Genomic DNA, 27,141 nt, shown 5'->3' with positions numbered 1-27,141 from the left:
CTTCACTTTTGAATTGAAACACAACCTAAGAGGCTAAGTCTCGAAGAAAAGGACTTGAAAAGGTAGATTTACATTAGAGTGATAGTATAGGGGTATTAGAATTGATTTTGAAAATTTAATTTTCACCCCCACTGCTAGCTGCAATGATGCTAGTAGATGTTATATGAGTATGCTTGTTACTAAAGATTAGAGCTTGGATCCTTTTCACTGGAAGTTTGAAGATTGCAAGCAGTCAGTGCAGCTGGAAAGAAAAAAATAATAATGATTCTTTCTGTATTTATGTATTAAAATCACCTTTGACTTTGTAGGGGATCTGCAGATTCTCACTCATTTAATGGATGAAATAATATAAAAAGAATTTTATAGATAAAAATCCCCCTTAAATGACCCTTCTGAGAACTCTCTGTCTTTTCTGAATGTAGGATCTTTACAGCTAAGCTCCAAGTGCACCAATTTTTCTGTCATCTTAAGCAGAGTCAAAAAAGACCTCAGTGTTCAGTAAGTATTTACGTTTCTCTCTTTTCCCTCCTGAGACTACAGCAGGACTTGAACCATATCAAACCAATTAAAACTCACACACCAGCATCTGCATCAACCATTCAAATCTGCAGTATTACTTGGGCAAGGATCATATGAGGAAAATGGGTAAAATGTAAATTGTGCTGGAAAGAAAGCTTATTTTGTAAGTTGTTTATATTAAAATTTTGTGTAAGACAGTGCACTACTAGATTGTACTGTTTTTTCTGTTCTTTCCTAGGAAAGTAAATTAAGACCTTAGTTTCCTGGATAATTTAATTTATTTCCTGGATAATAAAAGCTCTTTCTGAGCTTTTATTTTTATTTTATTATTCATTAGATGTAAACCACAATTAGGTCAATGAGGTGAAACAGGCCACTCAAGCAGACCTTCTTGGGAAGGACTATGCAAAAAATTCCTGTGCTCTAAGTAAAAAGTTGATCTTAAATACCTCTTCTCTCCACATGAAAGTACAGTGGAAGTTCATTTCTATATTCTTCTGTTTTGCTTTGTTTTAACTTCCTCCATTTGATAGCATCAAAAAAGGTCTCCAGATTCTCTTTTAGATAACCACTGTACACTTAGAAATAAGTTTCAGAAATGAGATTAGTTCTTCCGGAATGATGATGCTGAACTATTGACCTGCGGGGAGAGAGATGATGATGTTGACTTTCGCTCTGCCAGGTTCTCTATCTCTAGTAATTTTTCCTCTAAAATTCAGTAGCGGTAGGTTACAAAGCAGGGGTCGAGGCAAATTACATGGTAGCCAACGCACTGCATTACTCTATACCTGTGATCTGTCTTAGTCTCTTGGTGGTTCAAATGCAGGTGATGGTTTCAGTGCTGAAATAGTGAGGTGAAATGTACCTTGATTTAACATTTTAACCAGAAGGGACTGCTCTCTTCCTCTACTGCCTTGATGTAAGGCCTTTGATGATAACCAATGGTGATGGCAAAGTATATAATGAATGAAGGCACTGGGTGCTAGTACTACTCATAATAAAGAGCTTGGAGGTAGTTAAATCTGTGGGTTTAAATTTAGAATAGGCATGCAATTTGTAATGAATTATTTATTGGGTTAAATTTCACCAACTTTTTTTCTGTTCGCCAGTTGTCCACAAACATATGGCAAAATTTGAGGATTTATTCATTACCTAGAAAATATTCATTTATTTCCTCAGTGAATAAATTCTTGGCCTGCAGATTGCTCATGAGCAGTTCATAGGGAATATTCAGAAGATGCACTGTGTGTGTTAGTTTCCACGTCTGCTTCGATATGCTGTAAATTAGCACTATTATTATGACTAAAAGATCACACAAGCAGATGCTGTGCTGACAGCAATATTTCAGCTAGCCCTTTATTTAATTCTCATCAGAACATAACGTAGTACTCTAACATTACGCTTCTGGATTTACCTGCAGCATATTATAGCTCCTATTAAATGAAGAATTATTTTCAGTCTGGGTTAATTTACCAGCCCTATTTACATCAAGACCCCAGCATTGTGTTGGCACAGACAAGAGGACAGAGAATTGAAGTTCAGTCAGGAATGAATATTTAACAGCAGGATGTTATTGCCCCAATATTATCAACAAAATCTATCTGGTTAAAGCCTTGCATAAAAGAAAAGTGCATATTCATATATTTTATTTACATTACGGTGCATGCACTTAGCAAAGAGAGAGCTCTTAATTTTTTACTCTGGCTGAGGGGTTTGCTTTGTTTGTTTGTTTTTTTCGTATGTTAGCAATGCAGAAGCATGCATATTTTAAAAAGGATATTTTGGGGATGCAAAAATAGGTCAGTAAAATTAACAAGAATTAATCGGAATATCCCCTGTTTGGAGAGGTGACAACATTTGCATGATGTCAATAGTGTATGTTCCCCAGATGTTAAGGATCACTTGTGCCCCAGTGGAGATGGTCGGGTTTGAGGGAATGATAAAGAAGTGATAACCACTTTAATAGGGTTCTTTGTAGAAGCCATTTTCATGCCCATCCTTTCCTTTTACCTACAAAGAAAATCCTTCAACTTCTCCCTGTACATATTCTCTACAGACCGCCACAGTACTTCTCCGCAAATCTCACTCAAGCAGAGGAACTTTTTCACTAATTGTGTCACAGCAGAGCATGAAAAATAACATTTGGGGACAGCACTCTAGAGGTATCTTCTCAGTTCCCCCAGAGAATTAGGAGAAATGGAGAAAACTTGTAATTTCAAGGGTCTTTGAATTTGTCTAATGTTCAGAGGCACATCCACTCTCTGGGTGTTCACTTAGTAGGTATGACTCGGCTTGAATGTTTCTTACATTCTGCTCTCCACAATCCAGTGAGGCAACTGGATCTATAAATCGGAGATGTGATGGACCTTTGCAAATAGGCAAATCTGAAAAAGAAGAAAAAATCTCATTTTATAATTTTTGGCAACTCAGCCCATGATAAAGTATTAGTTGAAAAGCATATGATATCAAAATGAAAGATGATACTCTTAAAATGTTATTTAATGTAATATAATGCTTTAGAATAAAACAAAACTGAAATATTCACTAAAGGAATACTGAAAAAAAGCATTATTTTAATTTTACTACAATGGTAGTGATTACAATTATTATTCCTCGAGGGGAAGAACTGGGTTTGGTGTTGTTCTTGGTTGAAATTGAGGTTAAAGACCTACAGCAAGCTGCAAAACTCAGGAAGAAGGACTCTTCATTGCTCCAACTGGAGCTGCATTTCTATGCAGTCCTTAACACAAGATTTATGAAAGGAGAATAAACAAACAGGCTTTTTTCCTAGTGGTTAATATCTGTACATCAGAAATATGAAGTGTGAATTTGAAATTCATGAAACCAATTATGTTCTTGAACTGAAGTTTCCTGCTGCATTCACTGAGTGTAACAAAAGTCATTGCAAATGGTTGGTGTGGTATAAGCAACAAGTGTGGAAGAAATTGTTTTAATCTCAGAAACTTGGTGAGACATAAGCACTTAAAGGAGAAAAGAGAAATGAAGTTTCATTATTTTGGGGGTTTGGTGCTCATATTGCCTGGTTTAAGTATTTTTTGTCACAGTTCTTGTCCCATTATGAAGTGCCAGTTTTTCTCTTTCATTGTACATAGAATGTGGGAATGTAAGAAATCCCTGAATTACACACCTGGGCTCACTGCCTAACACAGAATTGCTGCAATGCTTTGTGCCAGGAAGCCTAATCCCATTCGGGATCTGACCCAAATGATTCAATCCTATTACACTCAAGGGCATTGTGATAGTTTTTATAGGACATTTCTGATATTTTTGAAATAAATATAGGTAATATGTGTACTTCAGGAGAGTAAATGCTGATTAAAAAAATCCTTCAAATTACTATTATATTTCCATTCTGAAATTATACCTGCCAGTGTAGCAGTGAGAAAACTGTTTGACCATTAGAAATACCTATTCACATATATCATAAATAAAAATAACTATTTCAACTTCACAAAGAACAATATATTTATTTGGTCTTATCGGAACTCTTTTCAGATGTAAGAAAATGAGAATATTTTTATCTCAAGATTGAAACACCTGTAAAATGAGGACTGTAGACTCAAAGATAATGGAAATATTTTTTAGCTATTTTTTTCACTTTATTTTAGAAATCATATTACTAAAAATTAAATTTGTAATAGAATTATCTGATTTTTTTTACATTAACATCAGTTTGTCATTTACTTCCACCGAAATGCAAGTTCTCAGAAATCTTCATTGTATTTGAAATGATAAGAAGATATAAAACTTCAGATAGTTTGAAAATAGTCACTTTAAAATAATTTACCTGTAGCATTTTAACAGGTTCTAATTTTTAAAAATTGCTGAATTTTTATGCATGATTTAATTATTCATTAGTTGATATCACTAAAATAGATACTGTATCATAAAAAAGATAATGAAATAACTTAGGAAAAATGATAGTTCAAAAATATGTTTGATTATAGACCTCTTGCCAGCATATAGAAATAAATATTGGGGCCTTTAATGGAAAGATTATGAGCATGGAAGGACCTCTGACATCATCTGAGTTGAAGGTGAAATATTTCCCCTACAGCAATAAAAATGAATGTGCAAAATTTTTTTATAACCCACCCAGTGCCCAAGATCTTCTGTAACCTCTGTTTGACTTGTCACTTGGAAGACAAATTTGTTCATAGATCGTGACTGTCAGAGTTCCTTTTCTGCAACAGTATCAGTAATTAGCTGCGCCTTTTTAGTGCTCAGGGCAAGTACATCTGTCACATTGAAATAAAGGGTTAGATTTTTCACAATTTTAGATAACATTTTAGCCTTCTGGCTTTGTAGCATCAACAAAAAATCCAAACTATTGACAAGACTGTGTCAATGGCTTTCTTAAATGTCTATGTGGTATTAATGTGTTAAAAAACCTAAAAAACCAGTTGTAACTCTACATTTTAAAATATTTTTTTATTAAATACAAAGTAAAACAAGAATTTTGGGAAAAATGGGGAGAGTCTGTGAGCTGATTTTAGTTTAGGCCTAATCCTAAAGTCTGTTGAGCTTTTCTGTGACTTTCTGCATGCCATCAGTTTAAATTGATTTGGTGTAGCAAGGATCAATCCTTTGTCACTTAATTGTATTATAGCTGTCTGTGTCTTTGAAAACAATTACAGAGCTATCTATCAATCCAGCTGCACCAATTAAAATGACCTCATATAATTATAACTAATAAAAAATTAGTTTATGCACATTGATTATGGCTGTCTTACCAAGAGGCTGGAGTTTATTAAAGAACCTCATGAACGAGATGGATTGCAAGTATAACGAGGTGAATCTGTGTTAGTATATGATATTATCAATCAAAAATACAACAGTCCAGGTATCCTGCACTTAAACAGGCACAGAACAGAAAAGAATGATGGGCTGTTCCAGAGTTAGCTGGCCCCCTGGTTGTCTTTGACATTTTCTCAGTCTAAGGGAATCAGGCCTATTTAATTTACAGAAATTTAAAAGAAGCTTCAGACACACATAGGGTTGTAACATTCATGCTGTTAGTTATTATAGTGTAGTCTGTTCTCTTGCCAAATGAGGAGTCCTCTCATGTCCTATGCCAAAATTAATGGGCATAAATAATGCATGAGATGCCAGATTACAGATTTGGTCTAACTAGGGAATCTTCAATTAACTAGTTTTAGCCATTTTGATATCTTGTGCTGCTTAAATGTTGCCAGTTGAAAGAAGAGAGTTTTTGGACATAGAGGGCAAATTAATGAATTTATTAAATAGGTTTTGCCCACGTGAGAAATTATTTCTCAGAGGAACATGAAATCCAATAAAACTTAGAACCATGGAATATCCTGAGTTAGAAGAGACCCACAAGGGTCATCAATCCAGCTCCTGTCCCTGCACAAGACAGCCACAAGAATCACACCATGCATCTGAGAGTATTGTCCAAACACTTCTTGAACTCTGTCAGGTTGGTGCTGTGACCACTTCCCTGGGGAGCTGTTCCAGTGCCCAGCCACCCTATGGGTGAAGAACCTTACCCTAATATCCAGTCTAAACCTCCTCTGACACAGCTTCATGCCATTCCCTTAGCTCATATATTAACATATTATTAAGTGACATATTTCTTCATGGAGGTTAAACATGTCCATGTTCTTTAATGCAGCATTGTATTGCTACAAACTGTTATCTGTTATCCCTACTCCAACTAATTTGTCTCTTTTTTTGCTTAGCTTGTCCTCTGAAAGTTTTTCTTGGAATAATCTGTATCTTAAAAGTTTTTGGCCACATGAATTGAATTCTCATTGAAAATAGCAGGTGCACATATGTACTGCTCCACTGTAAACATTCTGCACAGTGGATACCAAAACTAAGACAAGAAGGTCTACATTTTCTGAATTTTCACCCTTGTGAACTAAAGTAATTTTTTTGGCATATATTAATCTGTAAAACATTTTTTGGCATGTCTATCCCTTCATTTAGAAAGAATGAAACATGTTTTTCTTTGCTTTTAACTTAAAAGCTGTCTATAAGCCCATTTGTTTTTATTTTCTTGTGTTTGTATCTTTTGTTTCCAGGGCTTGACCTTTATAGGAAAAACAGCTGCCATTTAATGAAACTGCCATGAGGCAGACTACAGAACTTTAAATTGTATGCTTTTTAAGCTTCTATTAAATAAAATGCAACTTAGAATGAAACTTGCTGTTGGTGTGTGCTCACTCAGATGTGAGAAATGAAAAGACAAAACTTCCCAAATGATAAAATAAATCATCACATGAAAGTACAATAAGTGAAATATTTAATGTGTTGGCAGTCTCTTGCTCAAGATTCATGCAGCCATGATGCATGTATAAGTTATTACAGATAAAACAGTTATATAAATTTTGTAAGCTATATAAATTTTCCTTTACATATTCCACTTTGGTTTTCGGCCTGTGTGCTTTGCATAGACATAATTTTAACCATGGAACCTCCACAGTAATGTTTTTAATAGTTTCATATAAATACTGAGTACCATAACAGGTACTTTACATTCATACTGGAAATTTCAAATTTTTCTTTCCTGACTTAAAAGATTCTCAGGATTTTTGAATGTCTGTTTCAGCTATCATCTCATGGGGGTATATTCAAGCAATATGCTAAGATTTCATTATAACACCAAAATTCACCAAGGACATTTGCAAATTTGCAGTTCAGGAATAAAATCAGAATGTGATTACTCTTATTTTTCTTGTTTTGTTTAAATTTATTTTTTCTTTAAGAAACCAAATGTCACTTTTCACAGAATAGTATGTGATAAAGTTCACACTGTAGTGTGACTTCACACTTCATTTTCTCTCACTACTGTTATGACGAAGGACTATTTTTGACTGATTAAATAGAAAAAAAAAGAAGCTTTAAATTTTTGCCTTTTTCATCTGAAAATTACTTTACTCTTAAATAAGTCCACCATTAAATATTGGCTTTAATTTCAATCACAAAAAGCTTCTCAGTTAGATACACAAGCTTGGCTGCTTTGCACCCTGTAATATATACATAATTTTTTACTATAGGTGTTCCCAAGTATCTACTCTTGATCCCATGTATGTATCTTTTGGCATGTACCTATTTTTCCTGAGCTTCATTTACTTTGTGAAACTTCACACTTTCAAGGCAGGGAAACACTACAACTAGAACCTTCTTCTTTTTATCTCCCCCCAAATTTATATGTCCTCTGATATCAAGAAAAAAAAATGCAGGCCATGTTTAAAAAAAATAAGACCTGAGGTTTTCTGTAATGTCAAATATTCACTTCATGATTGAATCTGAATAATTTTTTTCAAAATTTAATTTTTTTATTTGGCAGGAGGTTTTTTCTTTGCCCATACTTGCTATTAACCTGAACCACTGTACTGAAGCATATACTGGAATAGATGGTTGAATACATGACACGACCAGCAGGACAAGGGTGTTGATTGTCCCCATCTACTCTGCTTCCATGATATCCCACCTGGAGTACTACATCCAGCTCTGGGGTCCTTAGCACAAGAAAGACATGGTGCTGGTGAAGCAGGTCCAGAGGAGGGACAAAAAGATGATCCGAGGGCTTAAGTACTTTTCCTACAAAGACAGACTGAGAGAGCTGGGGTTGTTCAATCTGGAGAAGTCTCTGGGGAAACCTTAGAGCAGCCTCCCAGTACCTAAGAGGGGCTTGTAAAACACATGGAGAGTGACACATCATAAGGGCCTGTAGTGATAGGACAAGGGGTAATGGTTTTGAATTAATAGGGAGTAGATTTGGATTATGTTTTAGGAGGAAATTCTTTACACAGAGTATGACGAAACACTGGAACAGGCTGCTCGTAGAATTGTGGATGTACCATCCCTGGAAATGTTCAAGGCCTGATTAGATGGAGCTCTGAGCAACCTGGTCTAGTGGGAGGTGTCCCTACCCAGGCAAGGGGAGTTGGAACTAGATGCTTTTTAAGGTCCCTTCAGATACAAACCACTCCATGAGTCTGTGATTGCATGACATTTGACATACGACAGTGATAGAAAGCACAGTTATACAGGTATGGGCTCTAAACCCATGAGGTAACTAGAACAGAGAATCATGGACTGCTGTGATCCTGGTATAGTATACAACTTGAAAAACACTGCTCTAGTTCTTAATTAAGTACATAGTCTTGCATTATCTTCTTAGAGTAACTGAGGTATACCTAGCAGAAAAAGAAAATTCTTTTCTATTTTTGAAAGCTCTTTTCTCTCAGTAATTAAGGTAGTTTTTAATTTAAAATTGATGTTTCTTCCTGAGTAAATGTTCCTTGAGATGGAAAAGAGCCATAAGTGGTGACTCCCAGAATGCTAAGTTCAAAAGTTAGCACAAACCTTATCTGAACAATTCAAAGGTAAACATGTCTGTAAATCTTGTGAGGAAATTTGTCATAGGCAGGTTTTTTAGTTTTGGAAATGCTTTAAAAAAGGGATCGCTTGAAACTTTTTGTATATGCACCTAAATTCTAAAGAACTGTGGAATTTTACAAATAATTTCTGCACATGAATTTAAGTTTTAACACTGGATGCAGCTGAAGAACAAGGATTAAACTTTTTATCAGTCAAAAGTGGTTAACAAAATAGATTACATCATGAACATTTGTAGGTTTAAATTTTAGCTGAATGCAGATATTTGCCTAGGTAGGGTAGCCAACATGTTATAGAACTAGAAGTAAATCAGTTTAACTCAGGACTGTCAAGTACACAGCAATGTATTAAATAAGTGTAATCTTAAAACCTGTGGTTCATTCACAGATCTATGGCATGAAAAATGTAATACTGGAAAGCTGGCAGCATAAGACAATTTACAGGAGTCTTCAGGTGTTGCAGAGCAATTATTACGTTCTTTATCCAGAGCCTGTAAAATGTTCACTTGACAAAATGGTACAGATCTGAACATTTTGTCACTACAGGTGTCACACATATCAAACAGAAGAAAGATTTACAGTGCTCAGGGATAATAAATGAAATGCATTTTCCATCCAAAATTTTGAAACAATTATAACGTTCATAAATGCCAGGCATTATTTCTGCATGTCTATAAAAAAAGGACTTGAATCACAGTGGGAATCACGATGTATTGCTGCTTTTGTACTATCAAACATCATAATTGTATGCAATGTCACAAAGACATTCATGTTGCAGATGGAAATGGGATGAGGTTTGAGGGCTTTCCATGACTAACTTTTTGATGGATTCTTTAAAATCATGAAGTTGATGCCAGGGGAATTAATTTAATTGTGAGACAACAGCAGCAACAACAACAACCACCACCAAGCTACTTATTCTAATGGGAGAAAAGAATAGAAGAGAGAGATAAGTGTACCAGTGCTAGATAGAAGTAGCCTAGAAAATCACTGAAGCATATCAAAATGATGAAATTAAACATCTGGAGAGTCATCCAGTAACTTGAGAGAGGTTGCTGTAGTGAACCACATCAGGACCACCTGTCAATTAGTGAAAGAGCTCAGAGGAAATTAAAAAGAGAATTCATAAGTCAAAAGAAAAGTGATAAGAGAAAAGTGACTTCAGATTATGATTTATTCAAATAATGAGAATGTCTTTTGCAAGAGATTTACAATCACACTCTCCAAATCCCAGGAAATAACTGTCAAAATTAAGCCTATTTCCTTAACATCTTCAAAGCAGCAATCACATAAAAAATGAGTGGGATGGTGGAATGCATCAACAAACCAGGTGTGTAAAAAATAGTTTATGTAGGTTGAGATGTTACAGCCAAGGTGCTTTCAGGACTGAAGCTTTCAGGTCATTGTGTTACTTTTCAGAGCAGGCAATATCTCACTGCTGATGACTCGTTAAAACAAGGACCTGCTGTTAATAGTTGCAAGGCTTTACAATGAAATTCTTTTGAAGTTACTGTGTACATATTTTGATGCAGGGGATTAAAGATAACATAAAAAGGAGGAAGTTTTTGAAGCACTTACATGCATTCTTTGCACTGAGATGGATAACCTAAGGTCAGAGTAGCTTCCATACATGTTCAGGTAGGCATATTTGAAACTCTATGACATGTTCAACATGGTGTTTCAAGAAAGCACATTTTTTTTCCTAGATGTCTTATATAATTTTGAATATGCTCTCTTTATATAATCTTTATCATTTCAAATCAGATATCATCTCTGTTGCCACATGAATGTCAGTTTCATCCATTTACTAATCTTGCCAGCTAATGTACCAACCAGAACTTTTTCATTTAAAATTTTTAATAACTGGAGGTACACTTATACTGATAGTTATGTTTGCCATGTAACATTGAGCTCCTTGTCATGATTGAAAGGACTGATTTTTTTTTTGATCTGGTTTTCTTTGAGCACTCCTTCAGATAATTTATGGAGTATATTGTGCTGGTATCTGTCCTAATTCAACAAGTTAATAGCTGGAGACACTGAGAGGTTAGCATGCTGAGCTAAGAGATAAAAACAGCTTAACTAAGCTATAAAGCATTTAAACATGCTTTGTCTTAGGCTTAGAAAATCAAGCTTCTTTCCTGATATTCTTAGCCTAAGCCCATACACTTGTCCAAACTCATTAAGTCCAGTCATTGCCTCAACCTTATCTCAGAAAGAAAAACCCCAACATAACCTTTACCTCTTTGTCACCTCTGCTCCTAGCCAGTCTATTAGAACTTAGCCTTCTCAAAAGCCCTCTTTCTACTACCCTCAGCAGACATCCAAGCACATACCAGGCTCTGAGGAGCGCATGGCATGATTGCTGCATAATGAACCAAGTTAAAACCAACCTAATAATGTACTAGATTCAGATCTTCTTAGGTCAAGAACTAACTGCATGGATAGGGGAGGAGTTAATTCAGAATTTGTTAAACCTGAGCTTTCTGTCCTGCATTCTGTAAAGTACAGCATTCACTGCTAAGTGAATTCGCAGTCCTAAATGCTGATATATTTAATCTACTCAGTGTATTTAGTTTTCTATTGTTGCTGTTACTACGAGAGTATTTCAAACATTTACCCTGTGTGTCTCTCTTTCCTCTGATCTTATGTGTCAGATATTGAGACTGATTTGAGGAAGACTGTTGAAAATACATCTCCCACAATGAAAATAACTTTTCCGTGGAAAATATTGGAGTGATCAGTTTTGCAAAGAAATGCTGAGAGGTGCACAACACTTCTATATTCAGGATACTGGTTTTAAAGATATGTTTGATTACAGGAAGAAATCAATACAGTTACATTGACTCACTCTATATGTGCTGGTACCTTGTATAAATAGATCCAAATATATTTTTGAAGACTTCTAAATTAATGCTACCTTGCCAGGTGAAACATATGTTTGCATGGATCAAGAGGAGTTGTTGCTGCAAAGAAGAAATCTTGGTTTCCTCATTAGATGATGGAGCAGGTCTGCTTTTTACACCAAGTTTTTTCTGGCTATATCTATTTCAAAAAATGGGTATTTATTGTATTAATTTTAAAATATATGTGAACATCTCTGGAATGGATTTCCTTTAAAATAATTTTATTTAAGTAAACTTTACTGCACTGCTTTTTATAAGGTCACCACTGTTTCAAGTTTCAGGATCTAAACCTGCTATATCAAAATTGTTTTGGACATTCCTGACTCAAGAATGCTTTGCCAGTAGATAAATCCCTTTCTATTACTAGAAGACAGTACACATAGGACAAACAAAAAGAGTACAGAAAATTGACAGAATTCAATTTGTTTCTGATTGTGTAATACATTTGGTATTATTTTATTAACCCCGATGTTATACAAGAAATTTCAGTAATCCAATTGTGTCTCAAGTTTAGCTCCCTAAATGGGTTCCTTGACAAGGATGAGTTCATATAACTTACCATCAACTTATGTTCATTCTTCCCGTGCAGTTACTCTCAGTATTATGTGAATTAGATATTACAGTGGCTCATTGCTCTTGCTCTCTCAGAAAGCACTTCAATGGATTTCTATTTCCCACTTAATAAATGTGCTGTAGATTTCTGGTAGGAGTCCTAGAAACAAATCCTTTTGGAGAGGACCAGAGACATGTCAAGCAATGCTCAGCACATTTCTGCCTAATTTCAGGGCAAAGGAGAAAACCAAAGAAGTTTCCAAGCTAGTAAAATGGATCTAGCAATGTGGTTTTGAGAGTGGGCTACCTGCTCTGACAAGTCAAATTCAGTGAATCTAAATGAGCAGAACTTAATTTCTTTGTGTCTGGCACTTTATTGCTGGGCTGATGTTTTGATCCAATACCAGATCCATGTGTTTCCAAGTACTTTTTCTGCAAATCATGCTGACTCTTCACAATTAAAGGTTGTGTCGGTTTCTCTCATTATATTTTTCTCCTTACTTCCACGTATCTGGCGTGGAGTTGAAAGTTAATATTTCATGTATGTATGTTTTTCTGCTCATTTTGACTGCCAGAAAGGAACCCAGTAATAGTATTTTTTATTTTTACTGAAGAGTCTGGAATAACTGGAAGATTCTATAGTCTATTAGCCCACCTTCCTTTCCCAAAACATTGCATATTACATGCATGTTAGAGTTCAATGACTGTGCTTCTTAAAGTGCAGTCTCTTCCATCAGCCTGGTTTCCTTTCATTAAAGAATTTTTCATCAATAAAGGGTTATGGATTTAAAGTGAAACAAAACCACAATGAGGCTGCGATTTGGCTTTGATAAAACATCAAGGAATTTGAATTGCTATTGCTTTGGTATCTTTACATCTGTCACATAAAGGGTATTCTTTCACAAAAACACAGACTTTATTTTCTTCCTTTTTTTCTCAGCCAGTAATGTACCACCTAATTTCACATTCTCCTTCCAGTAATATTCTGATAGAAAAGAACAATTTTCTCTTGAGACAAAATTTTCTCTAAACAACCATTATTCCCTTAAATTTGTAAAATCAGACTGTAGTGCTTTTTTGGATGATCTTTTCCAGTCCTGTCTTCATGTACATTTGGAATCAGAAGTATGAATTTACTAAGCAGATGTTGAGCTGGGGATAGATCAAAGCAACTTTGAAGAATTCAAACTTTTTGTACTCTTCAAATTTTTATTTCAGAGTGAAAATGATCTTAATTAGGAGATGAAAATATTATGAAATTTTGGTTAATCACAGCACAGCAAAAAATAAAAAAATCTGTATAGTGACTGTTCACAGAATCATTTGCAATAATTAGTTGCAAGCAATCTTGCCATGTACTGTCATACATATTCATAGCAACAGTTTCTTGAACTTTATACCTCCAGGAATACCTGTGCAATGACATAGTGCCTTTTACAACAGAACCTGGATTCTGACTGTGAAGGCAACTGATAGATAGGTTTTTGCTTTACATATTTGTGGATAATTTGCAGGTGGAAGAAATGGCTGACCTTTTTGACTCAGTCTGAAGTGTGCAGTCCACTAGCAACATAAATAGGACAAAATTTATTGGGTTGAAGTACAAGATCATTTATGGAGTAATACAATTTTTTTCTGGAAGCTGAGAGCCACTGGAAATGACAGATGAGGAGAAAAGTCCTAGCTATATTATGTGGTCACAGAGTGACTCTGTGTTATGATAAAGGAGAAAGCAATCCCAACTCAAGGAAATTTCAATTGAAGCCCCTATGAGAGAGATATTTTTGTACAAAACCTTGCTGGAACTTCCTTTATAATGATGAGAAATCAAAAAAGCATAATAAAGAGGTATATGAATAACATGAGACCCAGAAAATTTTTACTTATTTGGAGAAATTAAAGCTGATAAAGGATCTAGTTCTATAAAAGTTATACATAAAGATTAATGTAGTGGAAAAATTAAGAATTCTCCTAAAAACCCGATAAAAAGTGCAAATTGTGAATAAATTTAGAGTAGAATAAAGCTGATATGAATCTCTGAAAGAAATCTTGTGTTGGAATAGTGGGGGGAAAATGTTTGTTTTCAAGACTGTGCTGACAACACCCTTTACCATTTTGTTTTTATGTTTGTGGGTGCATATGTGTTAACCCACAAACTTCAGAAAACAGTACCTTTGCTGCATTTTATTAAGCTTTTTTGGGTTTTTTTTGTTGTTTTTTGTTGTTTGTTTTGGTTTTTTTCCTGACACTTACCTTGCCTGAAGAGAAACAGCAGTATTGTCAGCAGACGTATCCTCCACCTGCTTTAAGCAGATCTGATTGCAACCCTTGAAGACTGCTTCTTTTCTCAGATTAAAGCTTATTCACAGGAAAGACTTTCTTCCTTGCACTCTGATAACTGCTCTTTAGAGTGCTGTCTAGATAGGTAAGATGGGAAGACAACAATAAAACATGATCTAGCTCTCACCTGTCAAATTGTGAGTTATGTTTCAGCAGAACTGAATGTAAGCTAGTTAAAAATTATTTGCATTGTCAACAGTGTTGTTCATCAATTGCAGTGTCCCATGTATACCTGATGAGATGGAAACCTTGTTTCCTTTATTTTTAATTCATGAAGCTTTTATACGTCCCTGCTATTTTTAAAATTCCCACATTGGCAGAAAGTTATTTCGAAAGGCAATGCAAACCCATCTACAGCAGATTATAAAGATCTGTTGTAATGAACAAGAGCAGCATAAGACCTTTGACTGTATTATGTCATGGGTTTACTTGTTTAAAGCAGGAGAAGTAATTTTAAATTGTTTGAACAAGGTTCAATGCAGAGTATGTCTATGTCAGCTGTTACAAATTACACTAATGGCAGAACTGACAGTTTCCCAAATAAAAACTTTTTCCAGGGTGAAGTGCTTTATTATAATCTGGAGCTACATGTTTTCCATGTACTTTATGACACTGATTTTCTGCAGCCAGCTCTTGATAGAAGAATGTCTGTGGATAGAAACTGAATAGGTTTGCATCTGGCACTGGACCCAAGGGTGAAGCTGAACCTTATGCCATTTACCTGTGGAAATATTAGAATCATAGAATGAGTTGGATTGTAAGAGTCCTTAAAGACCAAGTATTATTTTCTGGTTGTTTTTTGTTTGGTTTTTTTGTTTTGTGACAAAATTTTTTTATTATTAGGTCTAACATGCTCATCTTAAACAAGAAAAACACTAATAAAAGGCAGTTAATGTTTTTTTCATTATTTCAATTTCTCTATTGTGCACAGAAGTTGTAAGCACTTGTGTGCCCTTAAAAGATTTTCCACGTATGTATTCCTATGAATGTGCTTGCATCTTCTCAAAATCAGGAATCCAGGCAATATTCTCAGGTAACAGCATAGCAAGCACCTAATTTAAAACATAAAATTGAGCTGCAGTTCCTGCCTTGATCCTGCAATAGCTTTGGTTCAGATCCAATCAAAGAACTAGTGAAATTATTAGGAGTCTTTCTTCTTACTTTGATAGGGCTTGGATTAAACTGCTGATTTTTAGCAGTACCTATTATTCTGCAGTGTTCACTTATTAGCTGAAAGACACCTGTCTCTCGAATCAACCAAAAAATCACACTGCCACATCAGGAGCATGATAACAATTCTTTGGATACATCACTTCTTTGGGATATTTATCACTTTTGTCTGACCAGATCCATTTCTACTAAGACTAAAAAAAATTAACTAGAAAAGAAAATAAGAGAAAAATATTTGTTAACGAATGATCAGTCAAGGGATGCTAAATTTGCTTAGATATTGAAAAAGTCCTTGTTTATATACAGCTACAGTCTGATGAGAAGATATTTTGGGTCCTGCAGATACAAGAAAAATGGTGAAGGATTTGGGACCTTCCTTTTGATAATTTGTTTTTGCTGCCTAGGATCCTAGCATGCTAACTTTATGATGATTGTGTCAATAGTATCATACCTATATTTTTCCTAGCAAATGTATGAATATTTTATTTTATTCCTTTTTTTTTTTTTTCCTCCTTGTCTTGTACGACCCACCTAAGATACAGGACTCTTTCTGAGGCAAGTAGGAAGCCAAAGTTCAAATTGGGTGAAGATGAGGAAGAGATTAATTACTTAAAGTACTGCTTGGATGAAACTTACTGCATCCACAACCACAAGGTTTTAATTTAAGTGTAAAAGTAGACTGTCAGCCAATTCAGTCTTCTGTTTTAGAGCTTGATATGTGCTTTTGAAATCCACATCTCAGTTTGCTGAGCTATCTGAAAGCCCATGTTACAGTGCTAAGTGACTAGGTACATGATTCAATCTTATTCAAATTTTTTTCTCTAGATTGTCTTACTGAACATGTTTTTGGGGTAAACATGAGACAAATATGTTATTTGACAAAAGTCACAACACCAGTTACGTACCCTACATAGACTCAACATCTAACAAAGAAGCAATGTCTTTTTAAAAAATACCATAAAAACTGTATATTCTGTATAAACTGGACATAAAAATCAGGATTTTCCCCTATTCAGTTGTCCAGTAAGCACTGCTTGAAAGTTGTGCCTTAGTGCAAGAAAAGCTGTGAAAAGAGCTGTGTAACAATGAAGACTCTCTTCTACTCCACAGCCCTTCTTTATGACTTTGAAGAAATTTAATCCTTACCAGTTCTGAAATATGTAGCTGCTAAGGGTGGCAGGATACCTATCTCTATTAGGGAAGCAGTATAGTCTGCATGTTTATCTGTATGTCTTCACACATACTGTACACATTCCCTGTGTATTATTTAAGTAGAAATGACTATCAGTGAATAAAAAGACTGCTAGTTTGGAGTACAGACCCTGGACAGCCTTGAATACTACATATACCTTACAGTTAACTGAAATAAATTAGGAAAGAATTGAAATTAAAAACCTCTTTACCCTGTTTTCTTAAAAACAATTCAAAACATCCCACCCTGAAACAAATCAACCAAGTTAATCAACCAAAAAAACAACAAAAAAGCCCAGACTTGTATTACAGAGAATTCCGAGGAAATTGATTCAGATAAGAATGAAAAGACTGTTGACAGTCAAATGTCAAAATGCAGAAAATGTTGATTGTCAAATGTCAGAGCTGTTTGATATTCTAAATAGTTTCAATAGTTTAATATTCCCAGAAACTAAAAGTCAATTACCAAAATATCATTTGCACACAGATACATCCAACTACAGGCAGAACAGAAGGAAACCTGTAAATTCTCAATCCAATAAGTGATGGTGGTGGTCCAACAACAAATACAGTTTCTGAAAGAGAATTCTGTACCTTTTAGAATGTACCATTTAACTAATGAATATGCCAAGCATTCCCTCCATAGTTATATTAAAGGAGAATAAACAAGTAACAGACTAAACAAACACAATAAAATTCAGCTTTCCATAATTATACTGCTTGATGTCTTAATTTATCTGATTTTTTTTTTCGTGTTCTACCATCCCTTTGAAAGAAAGAAATTACTTGCCTTTGGCTCTGAGACCCAACCGTGACATTAGCTGAAAGTCTAGAAGACTGCAGATCAAGAAAATAAAAACTTTAAAATGCTGAAAAATATATGAACTGGGAATTATGAATTTTGTTCAGAGACACACAGTAAAAATCACATTAATTAAACAAACTGTTTTGTAGTCTTCTTTTTGCAGCAGGCACTTTGTTGGATTCTTTTGGGCAGTCTTTTCCCAGTAATGGAAAAAATAATTTTAGAAGTTATTTCTTTCATCATATTGTTCTCAATTCTCCAGAAATTCATTTTAGCTCTTGCTCAAAGTATTTTTAAAAATGATATCATTAGACAAAGTTGTACTTTATCTTCTCTTTCATTTGTTCTGCCTCTTGAACACATCTTTTTTCAGCATCTTAGGGACACCAAAATCAGTCATAATAAGAATTTCTTAGTTTTCTTTTCTTGCCTTTCCTTTTCTTAATGGGTGAACATCTAACTTAAATTATTAGCATATAAATCAAATTTCAATATATCTGAGACATAGCAGAAGCCTACAGTGGGCAGGCATGCTGCTCAGTATATGTTGGGTCTGCAAAAGTACCAGAGAATCCCTAGATATTTTTCACTCAAAAATATTCTTGCACAAGAAGGTTCCCAATTGCAAAATCGGCAAAAGATGAGGTAGTTCCTCTTGTATCCTTTACAAGCAGCAAAGAAAAGGAAACAAAAAGGGAAAGACACTTCTAAGGTGTATCTCCCTGGAAACCACAGCCATCTGACACAGATAAGCACTAACCTAGAATTTACATATAATGATTCTCAAAATTATGGAGCTGCAGATGCCTTCTCAGATCTGTCAGGTCTGTTTCTGAATGGATTTTCTCAGGAAGATGAGGAGCACTTTAAGGCACACAATCATTAAAATCTTTTTATTAATTTCTTCTTGTAACAACCACTGCAGCAATTCTCATATCTGTAGAATGTATATCTTAGTCAATTTATCCAAAATACAATATGTGAAGACTTTCTAAGTGCAGGTTTCAAGTCAAGCTTCCAGTAACTCTATTCCAAAACTGCTCATGAAAAGGAATTGGACAAGCACATAGAAACCTTGTTTTAAGAAGTTGACCAGCAGCTTTTTTCAGTACCAAAGACAGAAAACAAAACTCTGCAGTAACCTACCCATCCACAAAACCAGTAACTGGGCAGCTGCAACTTGAAATGCTTAGAACCAACTGGATTTTACAGAAATTTGAAACAACCCCACATAGTAAGGCACTGTAGCAACATATTGCCTTCCTTTTGTTCTTTGCAGACTGATTTATGATCAGGACATTTTGCTTCCTCCAGAGATCAGTGAACATCCTTTCTGAGGGTCAGCTGTTCAAAAAATGTGGGAGGGAAAAGAAAGCAATCAGGCAGCTTGGCACCCTGCCAGAGTTCTCGTTGCCTCTCCACATGTGCAAGCTACCTGGCTTTCTTCCAGAACTGGAAGGATGCTGTCTTTAGAAGATGAGATGCCAAAGGTCTATTGACCATAGAGACATTTTCCAGCACAGACTTCTTACCTCTGAACAGGTCAGAATTCATTTTAATGTGCTGTCTTTAGGTTTTCTGTGTGAATTTATCTGCAAGTGAGACATATCCTAGACAGTCGAAAAAAGAGAGTCCATCCACGGGGATGGAATTAATTGAAAGAAACGCTCAGGCAGAAACTTAATTCAAGTAGGTAACCTGTATAAATTCTTTTGTGAGAAAAAAATTGTAAAAATATATTCCACTTCCAATACTCTGCTCTTGAGATCTTAAAATACACGAGGGTAATCAATAGGAAACTGCAAAGAACATTCCTTTGGATGAAATGCAGAACTTTCTACTGTATAGATTTTACTATTTTTTTCTCATGTTGAACAAAGTGAATTAAGAATGACATTGAGGATGCTCATGGCACACCTTCACTCAGACATTGTTTATACAACTGCCATTACATGCACTAATTTGGAGAAACTAATTTGCAATTTCTTATTTTATTATCTTGCAAATTCAGTTTTTATTGCTGTACAATACTTTCCATGAATCCTTAGGTAGAAAGAATTGTGTAAGTGTTCAAGTCCAGACTGGATGGGGCTCTGGGCAACCTGGTTTACTGAAAAGTGTCCTTGCCAATGGACAAACAAAGCTAAGCTACACCATAGACAAACAAAGCAAGACTAAACAAGATTAAAAAGAAATAAAAACAACAACAACAAACCAATATTTTAAATTGTTTAATTTAGATTGCTCAGTTTTCCTTCATTGATTTCTGGTCTCACATAACTTAAGTATGCTTTAATATTCCTGAACAGGTATTTAAAGGGCAACTCAGACACAAAAATCAGAAAAAACCCCAGTGACTTTCCAATATTTCTCTGGCTTTGAGATGAATAAATTCAATTCATATATATAATTTCATTTACTACAGTGATTTCTAAAGGTAAAAAGTCTAGAAATTTTTAGAATTTCTGTCAATTCCATATCTTAAGAAAACACCTTATTTGAGTTTTGAAAGATTTATTTACTGGCACTCTTACAGATGTTTCTGGATATCAAAATGAGACAAGATCAAGAGAAATATTTCAGAAAAGCATCCAAAAGATTTTATCCGTACGTGAGATGGCTTACCTCTTTTAGCCTGTGCAGTTGGGAAGATTCCTGCTAGTTTTTGTTTGGACAGTATACCACACTAACAGCTTTTGCTGTTTTAGTTTTACACTTAATTTTTTCAGGGTTGAGGTCAAGAAGTATAAAGTCTTGTGGAAGTGAAGAAAATCAAACAAGGTAACTGAATGTACTTCCATATTAAAAGGATTCATAATGACAGAGGAGGCAATGGCTCTCTGAAAGGCAGTGACTTGGAAAAAGTGTCAGAATAAACTAGTGACTCATATTTTCTGTAGTGGGGCAAAGTGGTTAAATGGACATAAATAAATTTTTCATTATTCTTTTTTTCCATTGAAAAAAATTATGTTCATATTTTAAGAAAGATATTAAAAGTCTGATAAAAAACAATTAGTTATTAATTTGAATATTATACAATCTGAGATTCAGTATAACATTAAATTAAAAGATTATTTGTGTGCAGTAGATAAATACTTTCCAAAGATAAAAAACAGTAATGTAAATGGATAGTGCAGTATTTTTTAGCTTAGGAGAAGACAACAAAATGAGGACTTTGATGCTGAAGCTGCTTGTTTGACTGCTACAAAAAGTAAGACACTCACTGTTAACCAACAGATATTACTCTCTCTCAGAAAAAACAAGGTAGTTGATTTTCCATCTCTTAATGGCTTTAAATCAAGATGAAATGCTTTTCTGCAAGAGGTGCTCTTGGTAAACACAACCTATGCTTCAGTCAAAGACAAGCTATTCTTCTAAGAAGATTTAGTGAGATTAAAAGGAATAGCCTGTGACACAATGACACAATACAATTGTTCTCTGGCCTTAAATGCCATAAATTTATGAAAACACAAAAATGTATCTTACTTTCTTTTATGACATGCATTTAGTGTGGATATTTCTATTGCAGTTTCTCTCTTCACCCTTTCTAAATATAATACTTGTGCTCTTATAAGTAAATTTACCCACTAGACCAGTGAAATTGAGGGCATGCTATGTAATGCTTATTTAAACCAAGTATTTTGTTTCAGTTCAGTAACCTATTGAAAGAAACTCTTAGCCAGCTAGAGAATGTGCTCTATTTAACTTTCTTTGATATTTGCATTTAGTTATACTAGTTAAACTTATTTTAAGATGTAAGAGGAAGAAGAAATTTTCTAAAGAAACCTTTTGCTGAGGTCAAGCTCAGAGAAGTTACACAAATTTTTGCTCTTCCTCTTGTAACAGTTTTCCTGATTGTTGATTTATAACATTTTTGTAATTTTTGTGTTATAAAATCCACTCTGTGGATGAAGAAGGCCTATTCTGTCATTGGTGATAATACTCATTTGAAAATGACCCTCTATGAATTTCTGTTACTTTTTAATCCTCTTCTGGTTTTCCTTCCTTTTTTTTTTATATTTTATTTTATATGGATCGATTAAACTTGCACATAACAGATGACTTGGTTATTACATTCCTGTTAGGAACTGTACAAAATATGAAATATCAATAAACTACATGTTGTCAACTGTTGCTTTTGACATGCTATTACCTAAAACCTCCATGCATATGGCTACAGAGATTGTGTATTTTTATATCACAGCTTATATTTGTTTCATAAATGTACATCTTAGTTAATAGGCTAGATTTTACTATGCCTGACCAAAGGACTTAAACAGAAAAGACTTAGATGAAAGACAATGAAGGAAAGAAATGTAGAACTAAGGCGTCTTAAAAAAAAAGCATGTGAAAGCTGTGAATTGAAGAATGCCCCTGACAAACTTTAAGTGCTGAAGATTAGAGGTGATTTAAAAACCTTTAAGAAGGAAAATGGGAGTCAGTAATCCTGAGTCGTTCTGCTGAGGTTAAAGTCACTAAAGGAGAGGCTGGATAGGCCTGTTAGGATATAGATGAAGATGAAATGGTTAAGGGATGCCTGTGACTCAAGAGACTTATTCTAAGAGATTTCATCTTGTGGAAAGAATGTGTTGGTAAAATTTGTCCCCAGACAAGTTGACAGGGGAGAAGCTGAGACTCTTCACCCAAGTCTTTTAAGATTCAAGAAGTATTTCAGATTGATAGAGAGTTTCTCATCATTTTGTGTACTGGGGCAATCTACCACATCTGAAACTGATTCAATTTCATGGTATCACAAGGCACACTTATCTCATTGCACTCTGCCTAGGTTTTTGCTTTTTCCCATAACCATATTTCTGTCTGCAGAGACAAGGTCCTGCATTTTAACGTGGAACTTTTGCCCTTCATGTGTCTTTTTTCCTAGCATGCCCACTGGGGTAAGAATATCCAAGGCGTGAGAAGTGTCTGCCCCACTGTCTAGTTTGAATGCAGATTACTGCCTACAAGTGACTTGTCATTTTTATTTTGCCCAAGTTTTCTTTTGGCTTTCATTCCCCCAAATCACAATGAATGCTGATGTCTTTGGTCCTTTGCTCACACTCTAGCCACCACCAATCAATCATAGCAGTAAAAAAATTGTCAAGTAAATACAGCTAAACCATGTCACTGGCTACTGCTTAATTAAGCAAACCAGACTGAGAACAATCTTTCGACTTTCCCTTCCGCGCTGTGGCAATGTCACTGTTTCATTACCCATCAATAGAATATTTTCCCAAAGAGTAGCTGTGCCAGTTCTGATGACTTAACTCATGAAAACATACTCATACTAAATAGTTGTGAATCCAAAGCTCTTTTTTTTTTTTTTTTTTACTGGTTAATATTTTAGTAAAAGATGGAAGCCCTTTTATAATCATAAACATCATGTTTGAGTACATTATTTATTCCACTGACCCAAGCAGGTGAATTGCATAGCCACAGAATATCAAGGGAAACTTCAGAAAAGATGGTGATGTGAAAAACAGAGATCTTTCATCTTTTGAAAACTGCAAATATGCCATTTTGGTGTTAAGCTGTAGGTACCCTATGTCTTGGCTTCCTATTTCCATTGGCCTGAGAGCAGTGGAGATGATTTTCCCTGAGTTGGAGACTGTATATTTACTTAGAGAGACATGAAATGCCTTCCCTGCAATCTGTCCAAAGCATTTCACCAAAGTTTGGCTCAATGGAAACTAGGTTTTAGAAAATTTTGTAGAAAGAAATCTGAAGTCCTCTGCCTGAAGTGGTAGTAACGGTGTCTGCTGAAGGCATGCAAAACATGTCAATAAAGACTTTAGAGGTGTTAAAGTACATCCATCTAAAAGACCTCCTAAAATAATAAATTCATTACTGCAGATTTTTTTTCATAAATCTGAATCTTTCATGGTTCTGTAATGTTCCTACCATGTAAAACAGCACATTGTGGATGACTGATGTCAAGTAGTCAATGCGTTTTGTAGAGGGCAAGGCTGAAATACAACAGGAAAAATAAATAATTCTGGGTTATTTTTCCAGCCTAGTTAACCCAGCCTACTGTTTCTGTGCACAGACAGCACTGAAGGTGTCTTCTTCAGAAATTAAATCAATGTAATGCTGGATCACAGCAATATTAAATTATGCCAAATGGAAGCAAGCAAAGCAGATGAAAACCAGACAATCATCTCTAACAGAGAGGAACAGAAGAAGAGCAAAAACCCCCACAGGAAATCTGTCTTTAGATTCACTCTGATGAAGTTTACAAATGTTTGAAACTATATACAAGTCATAATATCTATCACTAATTAGCCAATAATTAAATGGAGAGTAATAAAGAAATTAGCAGTAGTTTAGGCTTCACTGTAACTCTGCTTGGGTTTAACTGAGCACCACATAATGTACAAGTCTCTTCACAAGTATCAGTCAAAGGACTGTTGAAGAAGAAACACTGAATTGTCACTGAGAGTGGAAATATTTCTATGATTTCAGTGGGGAAGGCCAATAAGGACAAAATAATAAAGTGGACAGACAGATAAATGTAAACACAGCGATGAAACACGGGTGCAATAAAGTAGGATGATTTTGAATTAGACAGTGATAATTTTAGTATTTCCTGTTTCAGATGAAATTGGGTAATATTGGAATTAGCATATATGTTAGTTGTGCAGCCTTGTCTGACTATGAGAATAAAGACAATAAAATCACTACAGAGAATCTTTTTATCCTCTTATTGTTAGGTAAACAAATAAACAAAGCAATTTATGCTTTGCTTATTTGCTCCCATAACTATTACGGATTCCACAGAAATTTTTCCCGCGTTACTGAAGTTGACCAAAGTTACTATATTCTGGAAATATTTTTTTCTACCACTGTATATAGCTTACTCGTATAATTAGAGGACATTTACATTTTACCTTCTTCTTGACCTTCTTCCTGGCTAAGTTCTATTTTTACATACACACATATGAAATTTATTATTTATAAATTTAATTTTATGAATTATTAAATATACAAACTAGAAGTATAATTTATACCTGTATACCTAAGAGTGGGATTTGGTTCATTGCCTTCATTTTAAATCAGACATGAAGAAGGAAAAACAGAACCATTTTCTTTGATCTCAAATCTATAAGTAATTGAATTTTATCTATAAAATCATTATAAAAAAGAAACTTAGGTTTTTAATTTCTCAATTATTTGCACACAAAAAATTTGCATTATTTGGCATAAGAATTTGTTCCTTAAATCCTATGTATTAATTTAAATAGGAATATAAATGTATCATAATTCACTGATCAACTGAAAGCAAGCAGGAAAGATCTAGTTTAGAGGACTTGTATTTTATTTGCAAAATTACAGAGTATAAGATACCTAAAAAAATACAATAAAATAAGTACCAAGCTTATGGATATCACAGCATGGTCACAACTGTTCCATTAGAACACTGAAGGATAGAGGTAACTGAATCACAGAATGAATGAAATTGGAAATCACCTCATCTAGTTCAACCCTCCTTCCGAGAACAAGGTAATCCAGAGCAAGTTGATCAGGGTTGTGCCTATTTGGTTTTGAATATTCCCAAGGACACAGACTCCACAACCTGCGTGCGTAGGTTCCAGTGTGTGACCACAATCACAAGGAAAAAAAGTTTTAAAAAGCAAAACTTTTTTCTCATGTTTGAGTGGAATTGCCTGAGTTTTACTTTGTGTCAACTGAGTCTTGCTCTTTCACTAAACACCATTAAGAAGAGTCTGGCTTCTCCCATCAGGTAATTATAAATACTGGTATGATTCTCATGAGCCCACTCCAGTCTGAAGTCTCCTAGCTTTCTCATCCTCAGCTCATAACACAGATGTTCCAACACCTTAATCGTCTTCACAGTCTTGAACCGGATTTTCTCTAGTAAGTGTATTTCTCTCTTGTACTGGAGAGCCCTGGCCTGGACCCAGAACATCAAATGTGTCTCATCAGGACCGAGTAGAGGGGAAGAATCACTTCCCTCAGCCTGCTGGTGAAGCTCTTCCTAACTCAGCCCAGGAAACTGCTGGCCTTCTTTGCTGTGCTGCTTGGTGGTTAGCTGGGTAACTGCCACAACCATGAGGCCCTTTGCCAAACTTCATTCCAACCAGCTGGCCCAGCTGTTTAGTACTGGATGGCATTATTCCTCTCTGGGTGCAGAACCTGGCATTTATCCTTGTTGAACTTCGTGATGTTCCTGTCAGCTCATTTCTCCAATCATCTGGTGCATCAGAGACTTGTCATCAATGACTTGCAGCATTCTCTGCAAACCTGCCGAAAGTGCATTCTGCCCCATTGTCCAGATCATCAAAGAGGATGTTAAGTGGTATTGGTGCCAGTATCAACCCCTGGGGTATATTATTTGTGGCTGGCCTCCTGCTGGACTCCATACCACTGATGCTAAGCTTTTGAGTCCAGCAATCCAGCAAATTTCATAAACACTTTACTGTCCATTTGTCTAGCCCATGGTTCATCAACTTGCCTATGAGGAAATTATGGGAGACAGTGTCAAAAGTCGTGCTAAGTAGAAAATATTCACTGCTCTCCCCTCATCTACTGAGCCAGTCTTCTCATCGTGGAAGGCTATAATGTCAGTCAGGCATACATAATTTCCCCTTCAGAGATCCCCACTGACTATTCCCTATCTTGCCCTCCATAAATTCAGATACTGCTTCTAGATTGGTTGTTTCATCATTTTCATAAGGTGAGACTGACCAAACTGTAGTTTTCTGGATACTCTTTCTTGCTCTTCCTGAAAAGAGGGCATTTTCTTTCTTCCACTCATCAGGAACCTCCCCTGATCCCATGGGCTTCCAAAGATGACAAAGGTTGGGCTTGCAATGGTATCATACAGCTCCCCCTGCACTTGTAGATATGCCCATCCCAGTCTTCTGTGTGTTCAGATGTTTTAGGTCATCCCTAATCTGCACTGAGGATAAGCTCTCCTTACCTCAGACTTTGCCACTGTTTTCAGGGTCCTGAAATTGCTGTAGCAATGTACATCCGTAACAACTGAGATGAAGAAGGTATTGGAGGTTTCTGCCTTCTGCTTCACCAAGGATAATTTTAAGTTATTGAGGTTTAGTTGTGCTGTGTTTTATTGCACACAGTGTACATAACTTCACACAAAATTTATAAAATAATATTTTTTCACTTCAGTTGCAAAATACGGTAGAATATAGACTTAAATATAATTTGGGAGCTGTTGTATGGAATGTACTGATTTTAATAAAACAAAAACCTAAGTTACAGAATTCCATAGGAAGAAATGATCCCTTTC

At 35.2% G+C, this 27,141-nt stretch overlaps 1 long non-coding RNA gene across 1 annotated transcript; it reads right to left on the bottom strand.

Moving 5' to 3' along the window:
* Nucleotides 1–8,112: 8,112 nt before the first annotated feature.
* LOC121666866 lies at nt 8,113–25,828 on the bottom strand. The gene is made up of 4 exons (XR_006016820.1): nt 25,818–25,828; nt 23,352–23,357; nt 19,789–19,795; nt 8,113–8,199 (listed from the first exon to the last, which is right to left on the bottom strand). It is a non-coding gene; the product is annotated as an uncharacterized LOC121666866 (long non-coding RNA).
* Nucleotides 25,829–27,141: the final 1,313 nt, after the last annotated feature.

The sequence above is a fragment of the Corvus kubaryi genome, unplaced genomic scaffold (genome assembly GCF_017639235.1).
Source record: "Corvus kubaryi isolate FWS band 111438036 unplaced genomic scaffold, C.kubaryi_AGA036_p1.0 133, whole genome shotgun sequence".
Taxonomy (NCBI): Eukaryota; Metazoa; Chordata; class Aves; order Passeriformes; family Corvidae; genus Corvus; species Corvus kubaryi.
This window is presented reverse-complemented; position numbering and strand designations above follow the sequence as displayed.